At 40.3% G+C, this 25,317-nt stretch overlaps 1 pseudogene; it reads left to right on the top strand.

Annotated features, from left to right (window-relative positions):
* Positions 1-22,565, top strand: part of LOC111536339 — a 49,169-nt pseudogene extending 26,604 nt beyond the window's left edge.
* Positions 22,566-25,317: the final 2,752 nt, after the last annotated feature.

Here is a 25,317-nt window from a genome sequence, read left to right as displayed (position 1 = left end):
CCATTTTTTTCCTTCCTCAAAATTTGAGCATCTGCTCAAACTGGCTTTTTTTTTTTTTTTTTTTTTTTTTTTTCTGAGACAGAGTTTCACTCTTGTTGCCCAGGCTGGAGTGCAATGGCATGATCTTGGTTCACTGCAAACTCTGCCTCCCGGGTTCAAGCGATTCTCCTGCCTCAGCCTACCAAGTAGCTGGGATCACAGGCGCACGCCACCACGCCCAGCTAATTTTTTTATTTTTTATTTTAGGAGAGATGGGGTTTCACCATGTTGGCCAGGCTGGTCTCGAACTCCTGACCTCAGACGATCTGCCTGCCTCGGCCTCCCAAAGTGCTGGGATTACAGTTGTGAGCCACTGCTCCCAGCCCTAAACTGGCTTCTTTCATTATCTAAACTATAGCTGTAATGAGGTTTCCTCTCCTTTCTATTAATTTCAATCAGTGGTTTGAAAATGTGGGCATTAATTAAAATCACTGAGAAGCTTAAAAATACCAATGTCTGAGAAGAACCTTGGAACAATTAAATCAGCGTCTCTGGAGGTGGGACGTAATCATTGATACTGATTAAAAGATTCCCAGATAATTCTAATGTGCAGCCAGGGTTGAGAATCATTGATTCTGACAATCATTAAATAATTATTTCTATTACAAAATACCTGGTATTGTGAATGATGTATGACGTTTAAGATCTGCCTGGGGAAAAAGGATGTCCCTGCCCACCATACTTGACCATGGCATACCTTTGGCTTCATCCTCTGAGTAGCCAAAGGGGCTGCTCATTCCTGTTATCTTGTGATCACACAAAGAGTAACAATTGCATTTTTTCCTCTGAAATCTTCATTGCCTGCAACGATAATATAACAAAGCCAAACGAAGATCTCCTTTGGCCTGGGATAAGGGCACTTTAAGTGATAGTGATAGAGGCATTTGAAGGGACTTTCAAGTTGGCCACTCATTATTTAATGGAAGCTCTGACATTCTGAAAGCTTAGGCAATTGAAGCTAGGTGGCAGTCCTGCTTAGCAATTAAAGGAGACACCATAAAGACAACTATAAAGATTCACACAGAAGAAAACCAAAAAGAACTTGCCACTGATTTAACACCAACATAAGATCAACAGGGCAAAACTAACTTGCTATGTTATGCCTTTAGATATAATCTTCCTCATTAAAGCTCAGGAATTTCCTTAAAATTATAGGCAACTCTTCAACTCTGATGCTTCTAAATAGGCTCCATGACCTCTTTACATTCTAGTTTTCCGGAGGTTAATCCCACTCCCTTATGCAAATGTTTGCAAATAGACACTAGTGAATTATTAATCTTCCATAAAATGAAAGAATATGAGGAAGTTACAGAGAATATTGAGGAGCATCTGAAATGGTAATGCTTGTGATACATAAAACCATGACAAGCTGTGATTCTTTAAAATTTGTCTATAAAGATGTTTACCAAAATATTCCCAGTGTTCACCTCCAGGTCAGATGATTTGAGGGGATTTTTATGTTCTTTTTAATACTTTTCTGTTTTATTTAACTTGTTTTACAAAAAGCATATGCATTCTTATTTAAAATTTTTACTGTTTTTATGAGTGTCATAATGCTGTTTAACTCACTCATGTCCATTAGTGATTAGATAATTAGCAGATCATGACTATTTTCTGTAATGTCTATTCTCAGCCCAAGGCCTGCTATACTTTAATTGATGATTCCTCTAATTAACATTGTTAATGGATGACGCCATTGTTAATGGATCCCAGACAATCAATAGATTGTGCTTATACTTGCTCTAATTTGAGAAGCTAACCAGAAGTAGATGTTTTTGTTTATTTGCTGCTGTTTTAGGGAATAGCCAAGATGAGGATAGGGTCTATTGAGTTGCATAGATTTCATACATTTTAAAGTGTTTAACAAACTATCCCTTAGATAGAATTTTAGAAATCATAAAAGAAATTGCTATATCAGAGCTAAGAGCTCAGAAAGATTTAATAATTCTTCTAAACACATGTCCATTGAATTATTTGAGTTAAGCACAGTATATTAAGGAGTAAAGTTAGGAATACAACTGACAGTAACAGTTGAGTATCCCAATGGTTGAGCAACTTCTAATGTGTGATTAGATGTTGAGTGAGATTTTTCTGTTTCCCTGGAACTAAAGTTAAGGCCTAAAGCTGTTAATAAAAGACTAAATAGTACCCTAAATCTAAGTTTAGATAGCCATCTAGAGTTGAGGCCAACTGCTCCACTGCAAAGAATATGAACTGGAAATTAAAAAAAGAAAACAGATCCTCCCCTTCCCTTCTCTTAGTATATACTATAGGAGAACTCAGGGAGAGCCCATGACTCTGTATCTGTAAAGTAAGCCGTTGTGACCCTTCACCATCGCCATCAACCTTTCTCTGATTTACCTCGGGGCGAGGGTACTTCCCTTTTTCAAAGCCAAGATGGGAGTTTCAAGAGAATCATTCATAAAGTTATAGCCTGTTAGAAAAGGAGACTGGAATTTCACTCCCTCATTGGATGTCTCCTTAGGCCAGACAACTTGCTAGACTGTCCCTGGAGGAGGGAAATAAGAATTGGGAGGATGTGGCAAGGTAGATGACTATGAAGCAGAGAGGGTGCCAGGAACAAACTCCACTTAAATTCATGTCTCCTGAGAGGGCCATAAGATAGGGCCCACATTAACAAAAAGAAGGTGCAACTGGGAGCCTCAGTTCTGCAGCACTGCTACAGTATGGGAGGCAAGAGCCTGAGCCACAGAGGAATGTGTTGTGATAGCACCAGCTGGGAGACCTAAAGAGATGATCTAGAATGTAGCCCAGAGATAGGAGATAAAATCTATTAAAGAAAAGGTTAAAAGACATGGTGCAACACAACTATTCAAAGAGATAATGGATAAGAATTTTCCCGAATTGTTGACAGACCCAAGCCTCATTATAAAATTCTTATAAATCCCAAACAGGAAAAATAAGAAAAATCCACACCTTCATATATCTTAGTGAAACTGTGAATTAACAAAGACAGAAAATATCCAAAGCAACCAGAGAGGAAAAGGCTAACAAACACTTATAAAAGAATAGCTATTAGATCAATAACCACCACTGAAGCCAGAAGGCAGTGGAATATCTTTAATATTCTGAGATTAAGTAACTGTCAAGTTGGAATTTCATACCCACAGAAACTATATTTCAAGGACAGAAATGAAAAAAACTTTTTTTAGACAAAGAAAAATAAAAGGTTTTTATCAGTAGATCATCATTAAATTCTAAAGGATTGTCAATCAAGCAGGAGAAAATAATGGCAGACATAAGGTCTGAAATGCAAAAAGGAATAATAATGAATAAAATCCAAATGGAGAATATAAAAAAACAAGTGAATATAAATATAATAACATCTAATCTTTAAACTTAAAAATAAGATACAACTAAAATACGGGACAACTATGTAAGTACACAGGGTGATCATCAGAGATAATACCTGCAGGAAATAGCTACCATTCCTAAGACAGGGTGGGAGGGGTGGGAACAAATGGAAGTAACTAACAGGACCTAGAACCTTGGAGGCAGGGACCCCAACCTTCTAGGAAGGGGTGCTGCCTGGCTGGTGCTAGCATTTCAGGAGCTTGAAGAGGCCCTGCAGAGCTGATCCTCAGACCTCTGAAGAATGTATACTCTCGGCTGCTGCTGTTGTCTCTGAAGGGGCAAGATCAGTCAGTTGTGAGAATGCCAAAGAAACTGGAGATACGAACTGACAAATTGATGTTGCTGGGGCAATGCTGCCAGGAGCATTATGCAAAAATGAGAAAGAATGGTCTCTTCTCCTGCCTTACAATATCCCTATAGGGCCCCTGACTTAGTCTGTGTAGTGTTGCTATGAAGGAATGCCTGAAGGGGAGTAATTTATAAAGAAAAGAGGTGTTTTTGGCTCACAGTTAAGTAGGATGTACAAGGAGCCAGCATCTGCTTCTGGTGAGACTTTCAGGCTGCTTCCACTCATGGCAGAAGGGAAAGAGGAGCGATGGTGTGCAGAGATCACATGGCAAGAGAGGAAGCAAGAGAGAGGGGCGGGAGGTGCCAGGCTCTATTTAACAACCAGCTCTCGTGGGAACTAGTATAAGGAGAACTCACTCATTACCATGAGGATGGCACCAAGACATTCATGAGCGATCTGCTCCCATGACCCAGACACCTCCTACTAGGCCCTACCTCCAACATTGGGGATTGCCTTTCAACATGAAATTTGGAGGGTACACACATCCAAACCATATCATTCAACCCCAATCCCCCATATTCATGTCCTTCTCAAATTGCAAAATATAATCATCCTTTCCCAATAGTGCCCCCAAATCTTAACCCATTCCAGCATCAACTCAAAAGTCCAAAATCTCATCTGAGACTCAAGGCAAGTTCCTTGCACCTATGAGTCTGTAAAATCAAAAACAAGTGTTTACTTCCAAGATACAATGGTGATACAGGCATTGGGTAAACATTCCCATTCCAAAATGGACAAATCAGCCAAAAGGAAAAGGTAACAGACCCATACAATCTGAAACCCAACAGTGCAGACATTACCTCTTAAAGCTCCAAAATAATTTTTGACTCCGTGTCTTACATCTAGGGCACACTGGTGTGAGAGGTGAGTTCCCAAGGTCTTAGGCAGCCTGACTCCATGGCTTTGCCAGGCTCAGTCCACATAGCTGCTCTCACTAGTTAGAGTTGAATGTTTGTGGCTTTGCTAGTCTGAGGTTGCATGCTGATGGTGGCTCTATTAATCTGGGTTCTGGAGGGTAGTGGTCCTGCTCCAGTGGCTCTACTAGGCAATGCTCCAGCAGGGACTCTCTGTGGGAGCTCCAAGCCCACATTTCCCCTTGGCATCACTCTAGTAGAGTCTCTCTGTGGGGCCTTCACACCTGTGGCAGGCTTCTGCCTGGGATCCCAAGCTTTCCAATACATTCTCTGAAATCTAAGTGGAAGGCACCAAGCCTCCTTTACTCTTGCATTCTGGGAGCCTTCAGGTTTAACACTAGGTGAAAGCTGCCAAGGCTTATGGATTGTACCCTCCAGAAGGCCCAGTGGCCTGAGCTGTATCTGGGGCCCTTTAAGCTGTGGGTGGAGCCAAAGCAGCTGGGATGCGAGGAGCAGTATCTCAAGGTGGTACAAGGCAGCAGTGCCCCAGGCTTGTCCCCTAAAAAAACATTCTGTCCTCTTAGGTCTCTGGGCCTGTGATGGGAGGGGCTGCGTCAAAGAATTCTGAAATGCCTTTGGGGCCTTTTTCCCATTGTTCTATTATCACTTGGTTCCCTTTAAGTCATGCTGACCTCTTTAGCAAGTTGATGCACCCTTAAATTCCTCTCCTGAAAATGCTCTTTCCTTCTCTACCACATGGCCAGGCTGCTAATTTTCCAAATTTATATGTTCTGCTTCCATTTTAATTATAAATTTCAACTTTAGATTACTTCTTTGCTGCCATATCTGCTTGTAAGCTGCTAAGAGTAGCCATGCCACTTCTTGAATGCTTTATTGCTTAGAAATTTCTTCTGCCAGATACCCTAGGTACTCTTAAGTATGGCTTTCCACAAAGCCCTAGGACATGGGCACAATTCAGCCAAGTTCTTTGCTATGGGGTAACAAGGGCTACTTTTGCTCCAGTTCCCAATCAGCTCCTCATTTCCATCTGAGACCTTGTCAGCCTTACTATCTATATTTCTGTCAACATTTTGATCACATCCATTTCACCAGTCTTTAAGAAGTTCTAAATTTCCCCTTGTCTTCCTGTCTTCTTCTGAGCCCTCCAAACTCTTCAACCTCTGCCCATTATGCAGTTTCAAAGCTGCTTTTACATTTTCAGGTATCTTTATAGCAATGCCCTGCTACTTGGTACCAATTTTCTGTATTAGCGTCCTCTAAGAGGACCAGAACTAATAGGATATATATAAAATGTTAAAATGTATACCATATATACACATATATACATATGGATATATATACACATATATACATATGGATATATATACACATATATACATATATGAAAAGGAATTTATTAGGGAGAATTAGCTCACACAACTACAAGGTGATGTCCCATAACAGGCTGTCTGCCGGGGAAGAAAGATAGAAGCTGGTAGCATGGCCCCTAGGGAAGTTGGTAGCATGGCTCAGTCCAAGTCTGTAAGGCCCCAAACCTGGAAACCTGATAGTGCATCCTCATCCTAAGGCCAAAGGCCTGAGAGCCCTGGGGAGGCTGCTGGTTCAAGTTCCAGAGTCCAAGGCCAAAGAACCTGGAGTCAGATGTCCAAGAGCACAGGGAGGAAAGGGTATACTGCACCAGGAGAGAGAGAGAGCGAGCAAAAGAAAGAAGAACAAGCAAGCTGAATACCCTCTTCTTCTTCCTGCTTTGTTCTGTCATCACTGGCAGCCCATTGGATGGTGCCTGCTCACACTGAGTGGGCCATTTTCCTCTCTCAGTCCACTGACTCACATGTCAATCTCCTCTGGAAACAGCCTTACAGACATACTCAAGAACAATGCTTTACCAGCCATCCAGGCATCCCTCAATGGAGTCAAATTGACACCTAATATTAATCATCATATCTCCTCTTTGGCAGGTCCTAACAAGGAGCCAGTTGGCTGATGAGAAATGTAATTTGCAGGTCCCAGTCCCAGCACCACCAAGTGGAATATAGAAGGGTAGGTCTGGAGCTGAGATATTAATAACTGGAATGTGCATTCAGTACCAGTTTTTCCTGAGTACAGCATTTTAATCTGTATATGCAAGGCTCCTTTGATTTCAGCAATGTTTTCTTGAATTACATCTATGAATTTTTTTTAATTCCATTGTTTGGTCCTTAGTTTTTTTTTTATGTGGGCTCCAGATTGGTGAAAAGAAACCACTCCATGGACACATCATATGGCGAAATTAATTTCCAGTTTGTTTAACATGGCATATATAAGTCTAACAGTAGGAAGGTGGCTACAAAGTATTGCTTGGCTCTGAATTGGTTTCAGAGGTCCTTACCTCCACCACTAAACTCTTAACAGGGGCTGCCATTGCTCTTTTCTGTACAAGTTGGGGTCCTGGTGGATCTAAGAAGCTCAATTTCATGTTTGTACTGGGAAAATACTAATAATGTCATAAAGATAATTGTATTTTCCTCATTCCAGGCCTAACTTAGAACCCCAAATCCCTTCTCCTAGTGTCTGAGAAAAGAAATCCAAATAAAAACAAAACATATTGAAGATGAAAAATAATATAGTGACTAGTTTTAAGATCCTTTTATTTCTGGTTCTACTTAGAGCCCTTGACTAACAAACTTGTCCCCCAGTCTTTACCTTTATAGATATCAAGAGGGACTGGGCACATGAAGTCCAGTTGAAGATTGTTTTATCTGCATGCTGATGCAAACTTTAGTTCACAGAAACCAAAAATTAGGTCTGTAAATTGCATTTGGTTTTAGGGTTATTGCTTTCCTCCATACTGATGAGTGTTGTGGGTGGATTTGTGAGCTCTCATTGCTAGTTAAGCATCTGCTATTCATCATCCTGATATAGTCATCTTTTGCATTTTACTTTTCAGATGGCAAGCTTCATCAGAAATTAAGCACTTTTTACTAGAGACGCTATTTGACTCGCGATTTGACAGATTCTAAGCTTAAAGGGAATCGGGGCGGGGTGGGGGGGCGCTGATAATAACATCAACTACAGGAAGATGTCATGAATGGGTTTACTTACTCTACTGGAGCCCAAAATGAAAGGAAGAATATGAATATTCTCTTGACCTCACTGTCTTCTGGTGACACTTTAGATCTGGTTCCATCAATTTATATTTTCAATTACACCTGCTTTACTGGCCCTTCCCCTCACTTATATTTTTATGTCTATCCTATATTAAAAATAATTATATCCTGCCCCCACGAGCTGCCAAACTCACTGCACTCAAACTTCTTGAAAGAATTCTCATAATCTTCTCACCATTTTTCCCCTTGAAATGTGGATTTCATTTCTGCCACCTTTCTGAAACCACTCACCAGTGTCACAGATAACCTACTAATTGTAAATCCAATTGCTATATCCTTCTTTCTATTCCTCTCCATCTCTCTCCCTCTTTTGATGTTCTCAAGCCTCTCTTCTCCTGACTTTTATGACACCGAAGTCTCTTTGTTCTCCTAATTCTGGATACTCCTTCTCTGACTCTTGCACTGATTTTCTTCCTCCTCTTGCTTCTAAAGGCTCTCCAAGACTCTGTCCTTGGTTCTTATTTTTTCTTTCTCTTGAACCTTGATGAATTCATCAAAGTCCATTGTTTTATCTACAAAACCTATTTATCTTAATTTAGTTATCTCTTCAAGCTCTATTCATATGTTCACAACTTCCTGATGGACATTACTCCCTGAATAATCCAACAGCATATCAAACTCAACAGGTCCAAAGGTAAATTCATTATGTCCTCTCACAAATTACCTCCTTTTCCCAAAAGTTCAAAGCCTATCCTTTGCTCTTCCCAGTATCTAATCAATTGCCAAATTTGTAAGCTCTCTGTCTTTGCAACATTTACATCTGCCACCTTACTCCATTCTCACTACCACTACCGTATGTTTTATTGAGTAATACACTGGACAGTGTCAGTGCTCCAGATAGGTTCCTTCAGATTTCTTTGCCATTTTACTATATGTGTCCTTCCTCCACTGATTTCAGTGTTCTTGGATTGCCACGTTTCAGTGGGCTCTTCCTTGAAAGCTGCCCTCAGGTTATTGGAGCTATTTTGCCCACAGGTCAGAGGATTAGTTCTGAGAGTTTTCATCCCTCACCTCTACCTGGGGGTGACTGTTAACCAATGGCTATAGAATGTGGGACTCTGAAAGCACAACTGTCTGACCTCAGGATGATACAACTTGGAGGTCTCACACTGCAGAATTTCCTGGCAGGATCAGGCTGAAGTTACCTCTTGCAGAATGGCTGCCAAATTTTCTCCCTTTCTTCCTCTCCTCTGCTCATCTCATCTTCATAGGAAGATGAGATAGGAATCCATCTTTCTATCTCTCAGGGTCTGCTGCTGGGGAACTGTGGCTAGGACAAGTCATGTTTTTGAGTACCTGCCATGTGTCAGGCACGATGCTAAATGCCCACATATGCAATTTCCCTTAATTTAATCCTCTCAACCATCTGGAGAGCTAATTATTATTCTGATTAATAGATGAGTGAACTGGCGTTTAAGTAACTTTTTTCAAAGCTATGTAGCTAGTATGTGGCAATGCCAAGAGTCCAAACAAGGCTTCAGAGGCAGCTCAGTCAAGCAATTTTCTATACTCCTTCTGAAACTACTTCATGGAAAGGAGACTTCTAATATGGCCTCGCATGAGCCCTGTCTCCTGGTATTCACATCCATGTACAATTCTCTCCCCTTGGGTGTGAGCTGGACCTAGTAATTTGCCCCTGACAAATAGAATGTGGCTAAAGTGATTTCACTTCCAAGATTAGTTATACAAGACTGGCTTCTATCTTGCTAGCAGAACATTTTGCTGCCTTTGGTTAATCAAGTTGCTCTGTTGGAGAGGCCCATGTGATAGGGAATTGAGAGTGGCTTCCACTCAAGAGCTAATGAGGAACTGAGGCCCTGAAACCTGCCAGCAACCACATGAGTGAGCTTGGAAGTGAGTCCTTCCCTGCTGGAGCCTTGAGATGAGGCTGCAGCCATAGTCAACATCCTGATTGTAGCACATGAGAGACTCTGTGCCAGGGGACTCAGATAAGCTGTGCCTGTATTTCTGATCCACAAAAACTAAGAGATAATAAATTATATATATATTTCATATATATAAAATATCACACACACATATACACATATATATACATATATACACACATATATATACACACACACATATATACACACACACACACACACACACACACACACATATATATATATATATATATATATGAATGAGACAGGGTCTCACTCTGTCACCTAGGTTGCAACCACTCCTCTGGGGTTTAAGCTATTCTCATGCCTCAGCTTCCCGTGTAGCTGGGACTACAAGCATGTCACACCAACTAATTTTTGTATTTTTAGTAGAGATGGGTTTCACCATGTTGCCCAGGCTGGTCTCAAACTCCTGGCCTCAAGCTATCCACCCGTCTCTGCCTCCCAAAGTGCTGGGATTACAAGCATGAGCCACCACGCCCAGCCAGAGTGTGGCATTTTTTTAAAGCCTGCTGCTTGGAAAACAGAGTCAACCTTGTTATTCGGTGTAACACTTGAAACCTCCAGCTCAGTGACTTACCAATAGATGCTAACTAATAATCTATCACCTCTGGTGGTTTTATGGTCCAATAAACTTAGCTAGGATGGTGATGAATAAACTGCTTGAAAAGCATTAACTTTCCAGTGTAATAGGTACTTGATAACCTTAGAACCAAGTAAACAACAAATAAATTACCAGCGAGGTTGAGCAAAGATATTATTTTAACACATCCAAAATAAGCCTTTGGTTTTGTGCTTGTTTCAATCAATTAATCAATTGATAAAGGACAGTACAAATTGGGCACCAGCTGGCTTGTTGCTCAACCGTCAGCAAAACTGTGTTCAGCACCTCCCAGTCAACTGCATGTTTCCCAACGTGTGCCTCTCTCTGCCCCTGCATACTCACCCACATACAGCACATTGTCATGTAAATGGAAATCAACCAAAGATGTTTTTCCAACTCTTTATTCCTTTCGTTGCCATGGGATTACAGATCAGAAGTCAGAGAAGACAGATGTAAAATAGAAAAAGATGCAGCCCTCCAACTACCCCAGCTGCCTGAAAGCATCCTTTGAGTAGGCAAGAAAAGGTAATAATGAGATGGATGACACTGAGCGACAGTCTGCCACTATGATGGTAGGAGTAGAAAAAAGCTAGAAGACAAAGGCAAATGCATAATGTCCCTTGACCCACAGAGAAACGTGCACACCTTCCCCATCTTTTTCAAACAGTGGTTAGCAACATCTTGGGCAACCAACTGTCCTAATTTGTTGGAAACTGTCCTCATTTTAGCACTGAAAGTCCTGTGTTCCTGGAAATAGCTCGATCCAAGATAAACCAGAATGGTTGGTCACCCTAGCAACAACCATTAACTCCCAAAGGGCTCAGCTCCCATTGACATTTGCTTTTTAATTGGAAGAGTCAATAAAAAGATATCTTCTTAAACTTTTATCTTTGAAAGCTGTAATTATCCTATTGGCAGAATGTATTTTTTAAGGTAGTACCATAAATTCTATTCCTCCCACTAAAAAGTGAAAAAATACATTAGAAGGTTTTACTGATTTTATTCAGATGTTATATTCGAGCTGAAAGGTGGGGGAAGGAGACAGGAGAGTGAGTTTGGAGGACAGAAAGCTGTCAAAAATATGGACTAAGGGCATATTTAAATTTCCCGGTACATTATTATGTTTTTTTTGTTGTTGTTGTTGAGATGGAGTCTCGCTCTATCACCCAGGCTGGAGTGCAGTGGCCGGATCTCAGCTCACTGCAAGCTCCGCCTCCCGGGTTCCCGCCATTCTCCTGCCTCAGCCTCCCGAGTAGCTGGGACTACAGGCGCCCGCCACCTCGCCCGGCTAGTTTTTGTATTTTTAGTAGAGACGGGGTTTCACCGTGTTAGCCAGGATGGTCTCGATCTCCTGACCTCGTGATCCGCCCGTCTCGGCCTCCCAAAGTGCTGGGATTACAGGCTTGAGCCACCGCGCCCAGCCAGTAGTCACTCTTTAAACTCTAAAGATCTGGACCCTACAATTTGCAAATTTTACAGCTAGAAGACACCTTGGAGGTAATCTAACCTAAACTCCTACTTTTTAGACAGCATTCAAGGAAGCTCAAATTTGCATTTTGCTACCTGTTACAGAACACAGCTTTGGGGAGCTCTTAACAGTTGTTACATGATAAAAAGTTTCCTTGGTCACATAAGTTTAGGAAATTTCGAGGTAAGCAATATCAAACAAGTTTCTTGACTGCAGAAATTTTCTAGGCATTTGATATACTTGCAATCAATGACTCTCATTCAAAGATGTACATTAGAGTCACCTGGGGAACTTTTAAAAGCTATAATTGACTGGGCCCCACCAAGATTTAGGAAACAGAAAATAATCACTCTGGATATTTCTGATGTTCACTCTGATTAAGACTCACCAGCTGCCGGGCGCAGTGGCTCAAGCCTGTAATCCCAGCACTTTGGGAGGCCGAGACGGGTGGATCACGAGGTCAGGAGATAGAGACCATCCTGGTCTACACCGTGAAACCCCGTCTCTACTAAAAATACAAAAAAAAACTAGCTGGGCGAGATGGCGGGCGCCTGTAGTCCCAGCTACTTGGGAGGCTGAGGCGGGAGAATGGCCTAAACCCGGGAGGCGGAGCTTGTAGTGAGCCGAGATTGCGCCACTGCACTCCAGCCTGGGCGACAGAGCAAGACTAGACTCCGTCTCAAAAAAAAAAAAAAAAAAAAAAAGACTCACCAGCTATATTCTTGAGCTCTCTATTCTGTTCCACTGGTGTGTGTGTCTGTTTTTTTATGGCAATACCACACTGTTTTAGTTACTACAGCTTTATAACATATTTTGAAGTTAGGTAATGTGATGCTCGTTTGTTCTTTTTGCTTAGAATTGCTTTGAATATTTGGGGTGCTTGTGGTTTGACATGAATTAGGGTTATTTTTTTTTCTATTTCTGTGAAAAAAAGTCATTGAAATTTTGATAGAGATTGCATTGAATCCGTAGATTGCTTTGGATAGTATAGACATTTTAACAATATTAGTTCTTCCAATCCATGAACACAGGATATCTTTCAATTTATTTGTGTCTTCTTCAATTTCATTCAGCAATGTTTTATAGTTTTCAGTGCACACATATGTCACTTCCTTGTTTAAACTGATTTTAGACAGTGGTGCCAAGACACACAATGGGAAAAGAACAGTCTCTTCAATAAGTGATGATGGAACCACTGGATCTCCACGTGCAGAAGAATGAAATCAGACCCTTATCTCACTCCATACACAAAAATAAACTCAAAATGGATTAAAGACTTAAACATATCTGAAATTGTAAACTACTAGAAGAAAAACAGAGGAAAACCTCCATAACATTGGTCTAGGCAATGATTTTTTTTATATCACCCCAAAAGCAAAACTAGACAAATGAAATAATATCACACAAAATACTACACAGCAAAGGAAACAATCAAGTGAGTGAAGAAACAATCTACAGAATGGGAGAATATATTTGCAAACCATACATCTAATAAGAAGTTAATATCAAAAATATATAACACACTCAAACAACTCAATAGCAAGAAAACAAATAAACTGATTAAAAAAATAAACAAAGGGCTTGAATAGACATTTCCCCCCAAAAAAGACATACAAATGGCCAACAGGTATATGAAAAAAATGTTTAACACCACTAATCATTAGGGAAATGCAAATTAAAACCACAATGAACTATCACCTCACATCTGTTAGAATGGCAATTATCAAAAAGATTAAATATAAGTGTTGGAGAAGATGTGGGATAAGGGGTACACTTACACACTGTAGGTGGGAATATAAATTAGTACAGCCATTGTGGAAAACAGTACGGAGGCTCCTCAAAAAACAAAAATAAGGCCAAGCATGGTGGCTCATGTCCGTAATCCCAGGACTTTGGGAGGCCGAGGCAGGCAGATCACGAGGTCAAGAGATCGAGACCATCCTGGCCAACATGGTGAAACCCCATCTCTACTAAAAAAGTACAAAAATTAGCTGGACATGGTGGCATGCGCCTGTAGGCCCAGCTACTCAGGAGGCTGAAGCAGGATAATTGCTTGAACCCAGGAGGTGGAGGTTGCAGTAAGCCGAGATCGTGCCACTGCACTCCAGCCTGGTGGTAGAGCGAGACTCTGTCTCAAAAACAACAACAACAAAAACAAAAAAACAAAAATAGAACTACCATATGATCCAGAAATCCCACTACTTGATATATATCCCAAGGATATGAAATCAGTATGTCAATAAGATAGCTGCACTCCCATGTTCATTGCAACATTATTCACAATAGCCAAGGTATGGAGTCAACCTAAGTGTCAACAGATGGATGAATAAAGACAATGTGGTATATACACATAATGGAAAAGAATTAAATCCTGCCATTTGCAACAACTGGGATGAACCTGGAGGACATTATGTTAAGTGAAATAAGCCAGGCACAGAAAGGCAAATATCACATGTTCTCATTCACACTTGAAAGCTAAAAAAGTGAACCCATAGAAGTAGAGAATAGAACAGTGGTTACCAGGGGCTAGGGAGAGGGTAGGGGAAAGACTGGGGAGAAGTTGGTCAAAGGAGACAGCATTTCAGTTAGACAGGAGGCATAAGTTCATGACATTTCTTGTAAAACATGGTGACTGTAGTTATTAATGTATTGTATTCTTGAAGATTGCTGAGGGTAGATTTTATGTTCTCACCATTAAAAAACCATGTGAGGTAATGAATATGTTAATCAGCTCAATTTAACTATTCTACAGTGCATACATATTTCAAAACAACATTTGTATATGAAAAAATATACACAATTTTTGTCAATCAAAAGGTAACATTGGCCAGACATGGTGGCTCATGTCTATAATCCTAGCACTTTGGGAGGCCAATGTGAGTGGATGGCTTGAGCCCAGGAGTTCAATATCAGCCTGGGCAACATGGTGAAACTTTGTCTCTACAAAAAATACAAAAATTAGCTGGGTATGATGGCACGTGCCTGTAGTCCCAGCTACTTGGGAGGCTGAGGTGGAAGGATGGCTTGAGCCTGGGAGGCAGACACTGCAGTGAGCCGACATTTGCCATTGTACTCGAAATGAGTAATAGAGTGAGACTGTCACACACAAAAACATTAAAATTAATAAATTTTAGAAAGAACTACTGGCTAATATGTACTGTGAATCTATGATAGTAAAAAAAAAAAGTCTGCAATATTTTATAACCTTATTTGACAATACATTTTTTTCTTCCTTCCTTTGTTTCTTCCTTCCTTCCTTCCTCTCTTTCTTCCACCCTCTTTCTTTCTTTTTGTTTTGGCTTTGGAAGACACTGATTTATATTTGAGGTTTTGTTTGTTTGGTCAACAAGGAGAGAAATAGAAAATTATTAATTATGTCTCTAAATATACTTTATTTAAAAACAGATTATACTTTATTTAAATTTTTAATATAAAAAATTAAATCATATGGAGAACTGAGGAGAGTAGAATAATAAACTCTTTTGTATTATCACTTAGTTTCAACAGTTATAAACGCATGACCATCTTGATTCACCAACATTCTCATCTACTTCCCCCCTCTCCCCACCACTGGATTCTTTTGAAGCAAACTCCAGATAACTATATTATTTTATTCATAAATACTTGAAGATCTATCTCTAAAAGATTAAACATTTTAAAATATAATTGTAATACCTTTATCACATAAAAATTAATAATTCTTTAATATTGTTAAATATTCAGTCAGTATGCAAATTTATAAGAATTGACACATTCATGATAATGAATCTTCCTAACCTAGAACATGGTATGTCTTTTGATTTGTTCATGGGCATTTTCATGTATTTCAGAAATGTGTTTTAGTTTTCCTCATATAGGTTCTGAAACTTTTTAAAGTAAGTTTTCACCTAGGTATCATATTTTACTTATTTTGGTTTATCCTTTGCCATTAAAATGACATCTTCTCTTCCATTATATTTTCTAACTTCATTGTTTGTATACGTGAGTTTTAATCAGCTTTAAGGTCTAATCTACATGCAACAACATGCACAGGTTTTAAGTACACAGTTCAATGAGTTTTAGTAAAAATATATACCCATTTAACCACCATCCTCACTGATTTTTAAATGTTGATTTCATAACTTGCTAACTTATTAAATTTCATGTTTTAATATATACTCTCAAAGTTCTTACTAGCTTTGGCCAATTATTAAAAAGGTATCACATTCCAATTTCTGTTTTTGGTTTTGCTTCTTACTCTATCCCACAATGCCAAAAAGATTTTTTCCAGTCCATGTTGTAATAGAAATAAATTAAATGTCAAATTGTGACTGATCCTAGAGATTTAAATTGTTATTACCGACATAAAGAAACATGATCCTGTTTGCAACAGGTGTCATGCTAAATACAAGTTTAGTGATGTAAGCTGCTAATAATAATTGGAATATGAGCTGACTCAAGAATACATATCCGGCTCATTAATATTTGCTTCAGAGAAATAGGCTCAAATGTTCTTCTTGAGTCTGAGTAGGTACATGCCCTGGATACTTAGATGAATAAATTTATGGCCAAGCCCAGCACTAAGGCTATCATTACTCACAGAACTCCATGTGACCCCTAGCTGGAAAAATGTGTTTACCAAGCCCCAGCTGTTGTATTTATGAATGTTTAGGAAGCTGAAATGACTGGCATTGGTCTCAGTGTCCCTAAAATGTGACGAGTTTTTTGAAAGTTGCGAGGCAGCCAACTTACTCACCTAGATGAGACTAGAAGAAAAGCAGTAGCTTTTCACGGGAGTAGGGGCTTTACCGGCTGAGTATCCTCTGGGGTCATCAACACCCTGAGGATAGTCTGGTACCTACCTAGGGGCAAGGTAATGAGAAACATATAGAGCAAAGGTGGTGGGGGCAGAAGGGTGAGGCATGCTGGTTGGAAGAAAAAAGTGGGTTATTCCAGAAGTTCTTAGAGCTGATAGAGTCTGTAACACATAATTTAATACTTGAGCCTTGTCTTTGTATGAGGTTTGGAAAAAGTGGGCCTTGAGCAAGGATTTGATTGCAATTAGTTTATTGGAGGAGGGGGTATAATCTTAGGAAGCATGGCAAAAGAAAAGAAGGAAAATCAATATTCTGGATGTAAATGAAAGGGTTACTACTGTGGACAAATGGGGCTCAATGTCACTGGCCACCTTCTGAGATATTGGGTAAAATATGCCTCAGAAATCTCCTGCTGATTGCTGAGGATGCTCAGATATGTATCCACTCATTTCCATCCCTAATTGGTTTAGGGTCGCTATTAGGGATGGGGTGGAAGTTAACACTTGACACTTCTGGCCTACCCTACTGGCAAACCAAGCATGCTCCCATGGTCAGAGAGTGCCCTCTGGCAAATAACTGTATGGATATGGGAGTTCTTTACAGAAAATTTCTAGGTAGAGCAAGAGGATAGGAGAGCTACAATTTTATATTGCTTATGTTGCTTTCTGGTTGTTTTTTATGTGTGAGTTTTATCTCACCAACAACAATGAAAACTCTTTGAGTGCAGGGGCTACAAGTTATATCTGTGTTGATTCCCCCCATAAATTCTGGTGAGATCCTTGCCACTGCAAGATTAAATCCATTAAGCCCTTCATGATCGGGGGGCCCTGCCTTCCTCTCCAGACTTTTCTTTACAGTCCACGTTCTCATCCCAGGCATCCCAACCATTCCTCAAGTGCCTTCTCTCTGCATAAAATACCCCTTCCTCCCTTGTCCAATGGGTCAACACTGATAATCTGTCAGGATCAGCTAAGCAGCTCTTTTTTCTTAAAGTATTCCAAGTTTTCCCCAAGTAATCATGCCCTCTTTTGCAAACCACTACCTGGTTCTTACTTCTACTATACAATTTATCATACTGTACTGAAGTCCTGCCTATCAGAATGTGAGCTCATTGAGAAAGTAATGTGTTTTTATCCAAAGCACCCAGTTCAGTGCCTGCTATGGAGTCAATGCTCAATAAATACTTTTGGAATGAATTAATGAATGTTACCAATAGATACTTTCTGATTAAATGAAACAAGGAGTTGGACATACTCTCTTTGGATACTCTAAAATACCCCTCAAATATTTATAGATTGAATGTGTGGTCAGGAAGAATATTCCCCAGAATAGTGTGTCAATGATCTTCAGCCAAGTATGACCAGGAACATGGCTATAATTCAACAACATGGGGTTTTACTCATTGCAGTGAAGAAACACACATCATCGTAGACCTTACAGAGTCTCAGTAAGAGTGTGTTAGAAAGAAACTATGATACAATTGGGGCTTTGGATGAATGATGGGGAGGGGATCAAAGAAGCAGGGATTTGCTCTCGATCAGATGCTGTCAGAAGTGGGGGCAATCCTATGATTGGGTCTGTTGTGAAAGGCATAGTGGCTTGGATTTTGTTTGGGCTCAGACAAAATTATGAAGTGACCTTGTTTTGTTTCATTTTCTGATGGTCTCAGGGTATCTTTACCTGTGTTTGGTATTCTGTGAGACTGTTTATGTCCCACAGGAAAAAAAAAAATGGCCTGGCTGTGAGCATTTGGTCAGCTTGTAATAACACTGAGGTGTAACTGTGAACATCAGAGAAGTTCTGAACATCATTAGATGCTTTCATGAGGTGATGAGAGAAGGCCCCCAAAGAAGAAGATTATATGTACAGGTACTGATAGCATTCACAAGTGTGAAATGGGAGCTGAATAGAAGAAGAGACTAAAACCGAAAAGCAAACTCGATCTTCCATCATGCTCTGTGACCTTTCAGGTTGAGAAGAATCTTAAATCCTGAAGCTCTACATAGTCCCAAATGTATATAATAGTTAAAAGAAATATATTTTTTCAACTGAAAAGCAAGAAACACAGATCCTCCTTTGAAGATAAACTATAAGCCCTGAAAAATTAAAATACTTAATCCAGCAGCAATATCACTTGTGTAGCAATAAAATAATAGGATTTCCTTTTCTCTGCCTCCTTGTTTTGGCTATTCTCTCTTCTAAAAAAATGTTGACATACTTTTGGGGGATAAGAGTTAGATAACAAATCTGAAAGTATATAATTTATATTTTGGAACAAAAACAGAATATGGAATTTTCTGTTGGTTAAATCGTTTATGAAGCTCTGCGACTGGAAATCTAAGTCCAAATGGTCACTTAAAAGCCATTCCACTATTTATTCAACAAATTGTTTTAGAGCACTTAGTATAAGTTAGGTACCATGGTAGATGCAGGAGTTACGAAGATGAATAAAACAAATTCTTGTACTAGAAGAGCTTACAGTCCATCAGAGGAGACAAATAATCACTGACATAAAACAAATCTAACTCTCTGTCAGAGTGTCCACCCCTGGCAAAAGGAAGTGACAGAAATGTTGCCAGACACAGAGAAAGTATAGCCACGAGCAACTGGGTCCCAAGAAATAGTCTGATTTAAATTATCTGAGATTGATTTTTTGGGGGACAGCTTTTTATTTGAATATAATTTCAAACTTACAGAAAAGTTGCAATAATAGTACAAGAACTCCGGTTTACCTTTCATCCAGATTTACCAATTGCTTTCCTAACCATTTGCAAGCAAGTCAGAGATATTGTGCCTAGCCATACTAAATACTTTAGTTCATGTTTTCTTTTTTAAATTTCTTTTTATTTCTATAGTTTTTAGGGAACAGATGGTATTTGGTTACATAAGGAAGTTCTTTAGTAGTAATTTGGGAGATTTTGGTGCACCCATCACCCGAGTAGTATACACTGAACCCGATTTGCAGTCTTTTATCTCTCACCCCCTCCACCCTTTCCCCTGAGTCCCCAAAGTCCATTCTATCATTCTTATGCCTTTGCATCCTCATAGCTTAACTCCCATTTATGAGTGAGAACATACAATGCTTGGTTTTCCATTCCTGAGTTACTTCACTTAGAATAATAGTCTCCAGCTCCATCCACTTTGCTGCAAATGCCATTAACTTGCTCCTTTCTAGGGCTGAGTAGTACGTATGTATATACATATATGTGTGTGTATATATATACACATACACACACACACACATAATTTCTTTATCCATTCACTGATTGATGGGCATTTGGACTGGTTCCATATTTTTGCAATTGCAAATTGTGCTGCTATAAACATGCATGTGCAAGTGTCTTTTTCATAGAGTGTGTTTTCAAAAAGCAAGAAAATTCCCCTATCTAACCACTATGCAGTTATTCAAGCCAGGAAGTTTATCACTGATACAATACTATCCACTCCATAGTCCATTTTCAAATTTTATCAATTGTCTCAATGTCCTTTATAGTATTTTGTTTCCATATCCTGCTCCAATTCAGGTTCATGCATTTAGATGTCATTCTTGTTTTTTTTTTTTTTTTTTTTTTTAAGTCTTTGTTAACCTAGGGTAATTCCACAGTCTTTCTGTCTTTCTCAATCCTAACACTTTGAGAATTCCAGGCCAGTTATTTTGTAGAATGCCCCTCAATTTGGATGTATGTGATATTTCTTATTATGATATTCAGGGTACACATTTTTAGCAGTAATAAGTGGTTGATTTAAAATCTCAGAATAGCTGCCTCTACCCACGTCTCCCTCACTTTGACCTGACACTGTGCACAATTGGGAAGCTTTTGAGGTTTTCTGGTGAAATCTAGACTTTTCTCTGCTTTCTCCTATGATCTCTAATTTAGCCATCAGAATTGCTAAAATCCTGAGGAGAATGTTTGCTTCTTGGGGAGTTTACACTAAGCAGAAAGCTTATTAATTCAAAACTCATTCCAATGTGTGTCCTTCCCCACCTCAATCCCCCAGGGATTAGTACCTGTTTTATTATTATTGCAATGAGTAAATTATTCATCAGGGTGGCTAAACGGCTTACAGAGATAAATAACATGACATGAGTGTAATAAAGATATTTCCCTTTTCTAAATAAGTAGCACTTATAACTCAACCTGTAAGACTGTTCTTCTTTCCAGAGAGGAAGAGTCCTGTAAATGGTACCTGAAGAGCAAGAGCTTTAAACAGGCCCTAGTGCAAAAGAGGTCAAGGCCTCAGTGATACCAAGAGTTCTGATTGTGCCATTTCTGTCCCTGCTTCCTCACTGGTATATCCAAGGCTACCACAAAGTGAAAGGAGGAGGATGTGTGGGCAAAGAGTGGGTGGAGAAGACTTCCAAGAATTGGAAACTATGCAGACTAGCAGCTGGTAGTTAATTAGTTTTACTTCTAAAATGACCCCTTTGTGCAGTTTGTCCTTCCTGAGAAAGAGGTTAAAATGCTGCCATGGCTGCTTTTTAGCAGTATGGTGATTAAAACAATCTCAGGGCCTAAATAAGATGGCTCTACTTATTTGGTTGAGGAGAGAGTGGTCCTTCATTTTTTTTTTTTCTCCACTCCTACTCACTGAACATCACATCGAAAAATGAGCAAATTCCTACACTTTACTTCCTATTCCTATAGGAGCGATTTAGAGGGAGGAATGCTCATTAAAGGAGATTCTAGAATCTAAAGTTATCTGTATTACTGAAACTGAGAAGCAAGCTTAAGATGTTACTAGCATAGCTCGAACACAGTTGATAAAAGTAGCTAACATCTATTGTGCATTTAGCATGTGCTGGGCCATAGCTTAAGGGCTTTTCATGGTTTATCTCCTTTAATCATCACTACGATCTATGAATTGGGTAGCGTTATGATTATGAGCATATATGTCTGGTTTTTCAGATGAATAAGCTGGGGCTGAGAAAGGTGAAGGGACTGAGCCAAGGTGAGTTAGAATGGAGGCAGGATTTAACCACAGGTAGTCTGGCCCAGAGCCCATTGCTCAACCACTGTACTACCTGCCTTCCAGCTTCCATTTGCCTACAGTCTAGTGGGAGTCATAAAAGAACTAAGAGAAGAAGATGAATCCAGACTGGAAGTGGCTGGGCTCCCAGGAGCCTCACCAGTTGGAGACCCTGGACCCCCTGGCCAAGCTCACTGCAGGTGAAGAAAAAAATCCACCCCTGCTCAGCCTGGAGCGAGAAGGTGACCAAGGAGGAAATAGTGGCAGCCGAGCTCAGCATGACCGTCGCTCACAGCAATGAGAAGCATGACCTTCACGTTACCCTGCAGCAGGTCCAGCGGTGAACCAATTGCCCAAGACCTGACCTAGGTTGTTGGAGAGGTCACAGGGGTTCCACTCTCTTTTCAGAAACTCATAATTAAGGGAACATCTCTGAAGGAAATGGAGATACCTTTGTCAGCACGTGGAATACAAAATGGTTGCCAAGTCATGTTAATTGGGAAAAAGAGCAGTCCAGAGGAAGAGGTTGAACTGAAGAAATTGAAAGAGTTGGAGAAGAAAGTTGATGAACTTTAAGAGTTGAATAAACAGTTTACTGGACTCCAGCAAGGTTTTCTGGCCAAGAATTTGCAAACTGAAGCTCTCTGCAAACTTGATAGGAGAGGAAAAGCCACAACCAAACAGTTTATGAAGATCTTGGAAGAGATTGACACACTGATCCTGCCAGAAAATTTGAAAAACAATAGATCAAAAAGGAAAGGTTTGGTTAAAAAGAAAAAAAAAAGTTCAGGCGTTCATAGCTGAGTGTGGCACAGTGGAGCAGAACATCTGCCAGGAGACCCAGCAGCTGTAGTCTACAAACTTGGCCCTGGCCGAGTAAGGTGTGACAGAAAGAGGCTGTACTGCCCTGAAGAACAGCACCACCAGCTCTGCCCTCTCTGGAGCATTATTTACCTGATTTATTCTAGGGACAACTGGCCTATTGCCAATTTTCCTACTCCTACCCCAGTTCTCAGTGAAAAACTGTTGTCCTTGTGATCTTGAGTAGGGCGCTTGTCTGTTTTCTCATTGTGTCTCTGTGGCCGTGTGGTCCAGCAGCCTACTTTTTCTGGAGAGGTCCTCCCCTGCCCAGGTTTTCCCAGCTATTTGATCTTCTGGTGCTTTCTTTGGGCTGGTGAGATCTCTCCTTTGTCCTGAGCTAGTTCTAGGTTTATAGGCTACCCTGGTCTTCAGATACAGAAGAGCTTTTTCGCTCGTGATCACACAGTCCCATAGATGTAAAATCAGAATCACTAGGAGGTTGCATCTATAGTCAGGAATGTTGAGAATGGCTTAGAACAGGTGTTTGGCACATAGTAGTCCAAGTATCCCTCATTGTGACCTAATTCCAGAACATGAGGCTGGGTTATTGGCTTATAGGCATTATTCTTACCTCTTAGTGACCTGACAAACTACAAGACATGAAATATCAGGGGGCCAGTCCTGGAATGAAGCCTATGGTTGATGCATGGACTTCCTTGTCCCCAAGAAAATCTTCAGAACCCAGTGTTGACTGAGTCCGTGCTTAAAACCAGGCAGAGCAATGGCTTAAGAAGGGCAAAGAGGGGGAGCCACAATGAATAAAGCAGGCTGGTGGTGAAGCCAACCATAAATTTCCCAGGAATGACATGTGCTTCCTTCAAGGGCATTTCTGTTAAAAATACCCTTCTGAGATCTGTATTCCCTTCAAGGCCATTCTTGTCCATTTTGTGGACTGTCCTGCAATATCACTGTTATTAAAAAAGTTTGAGCATAGGTATGGTGCACATTCCTGTAGTCCCAGCTGCTTGGGAGACTGAGACAGGAGGATCGCTTGAGCCCAGGAGTTTGCATGTAGCCTGGGAAACATAGTGAGACTTCATCTCTAAGAAATTAATAAGTTAACAAATAAATAACTAAAACAGTTTGAATGCCCATCATCAAGCAGAAGAATGTTTTGTTTTTGTTTTGATTAGTGAGTAAAACCATTCTGTGGTTCTAGGCATAATTTGTGTTTAACAGAGTAGCCACAACATTTAATAAGAAGTTACTGTGTGCTGGGCACTGTTCTAAGTTTTTAAATATATATTCATCATTTAACCCTCACATAACCTAAGAAGTAGACAGGTATTATCCCCGTTTTGGAGATCAGGAAACTGAGAACACTTAGGTAATCTGCTTAAGGTCAGACAGTACGTGGCAAAGCCAGGGCACAAAGCTGGGCAGTTTGGTTTCAGAGCCACTGTTTTTATGCTCTACTGTACTACTTCTCAACCAACATAGGGTTACATGCTCCCATTCTCTTATTTTCTCTCTATTCCTCTCCCTATACCTTTATCTTCCATGTTAGTCTTTCCACTTCCTCTCCGGCCCTCTCTAGTTCATTCTCCACAGAGCACCCTGAGTGATTATAAAGTACAAATCTTATCATATCAGTCCGCTGCTCAGAAACCTCCAATAGCTCACTAATTCTCTTAGGATAAAGGCCAAAGTCCTTACCTACACCTTCTCCCACCTCATCTCGAGCCCCTCTCCTGTTTGTTCTCTGCTGTCAGCCACTCTGGTCTTCTTTCAGGTCCTCAGATGCACTGTGCCCTCTTCTACCTGGGGGTCTTTGCACATGCTGCTACTTCTGCTTGGACAGCTCCTCACCATCTTTCCTCCATCCCTACTCCTTGTGTACATATCTTATTCATCCTTCAGAATGTAACTCAAAGTCTCTTCCATGGAGACCTCGCCTATTGTCTTGAGACCATATCAGGCCCCCACATGGGGTCCTTTCATGGCTACCCATAACTTTTCTTTCACCATAGTCCATGATAGCTTATTTGTGGAATTATCTGGTTAGTATTTGCCTTTAACACTAGACTGTATGTTCCTTAGGTTAAGGGGCTTCTTTGTCTTGTTAACAGCATTATTTCGAGTACATTGTCTTGTATATAGTAGGACCTCAATAAATATTTGGAGAACAAAACAAACAAACAAACAAACAAACAAACAAACAAACAAGGTGAATCCATGCCAGATGACTGGGTTGAGTTGGTCAGGGAAAATTTCACAGAAGGCAGATTGGAACTAGGCTGAAAAGCAGGCTGGGTTTGATTTAATGAAGTAGGCTATGAAAAGCATTCCAGGTGAGGGGAACCAAAGGAACTTTACACGACCTGGGACCAGCAAACTGAGCAGTTTGTCTACAGCAGAGAGATCTTGCAGTCATTTGCAGGAGACCTTTATCACACTTCTAATCCATGAGAAGTAGTAGGGTGAATATGAAGAACTCTCAGAGCCCAGTGACTATTGGTGCTTATTAGCCAGGGCACGGGGGCACTGCAGTGACAAGGCAATGGGCCTGGCAAGCCCTCCCCACTTCCCTTGGGTTGCCAGCATTCCCCTGAGTCTCCGTGAGGTTTGTTTAATTCAGGAGGTGGCAGTAGGAAGCCCTCACACATTCTCCAATTTGGCTTTACCATCAGCAAAGCTATCTTGATTCCAATCTGGCTTCTTGGATGAAAAGAAGGATGAGCAATTGGCACCCCCAAAACTTCAACAATGGGAAAGTAATAGAAAATTCAGTTTAAAAGGTATTAATAAATTATACAGGGTAGACTAAGAAGAATCTTGAAGGCTGGTGTAAGGAACTTGATCATACAAGAATTATTATAATTCTCTGTGCAAGCACACACACACACACAGACACATAGACACACACACACACACACACACACACACACAAACACACACACAGTTTATCCACGGAGGAAATCACTGTGGG

The sequence above is a fragment of the Piliocolobus tephrosceles genome, chromosome 12 (assembly GCF_002776525.5).
Source record: "Piliocolobus tephrosceles isolate RC106 chromosome 12, ASM277652v3, whole genome shotgun sequence".
Classification (NCBI taxonomy): Eukaryota; Metazoa; Chordata; class Mammalia; order Primates; family Cercopithecidae; genus Piliocolobus; species Piliocolobus tephrosceles.
The sequence above is the reverse complement of the archived record's forward strand: the minus strand, read 5'-3'. Positions and strand labels throughout refer to the sequence as shown.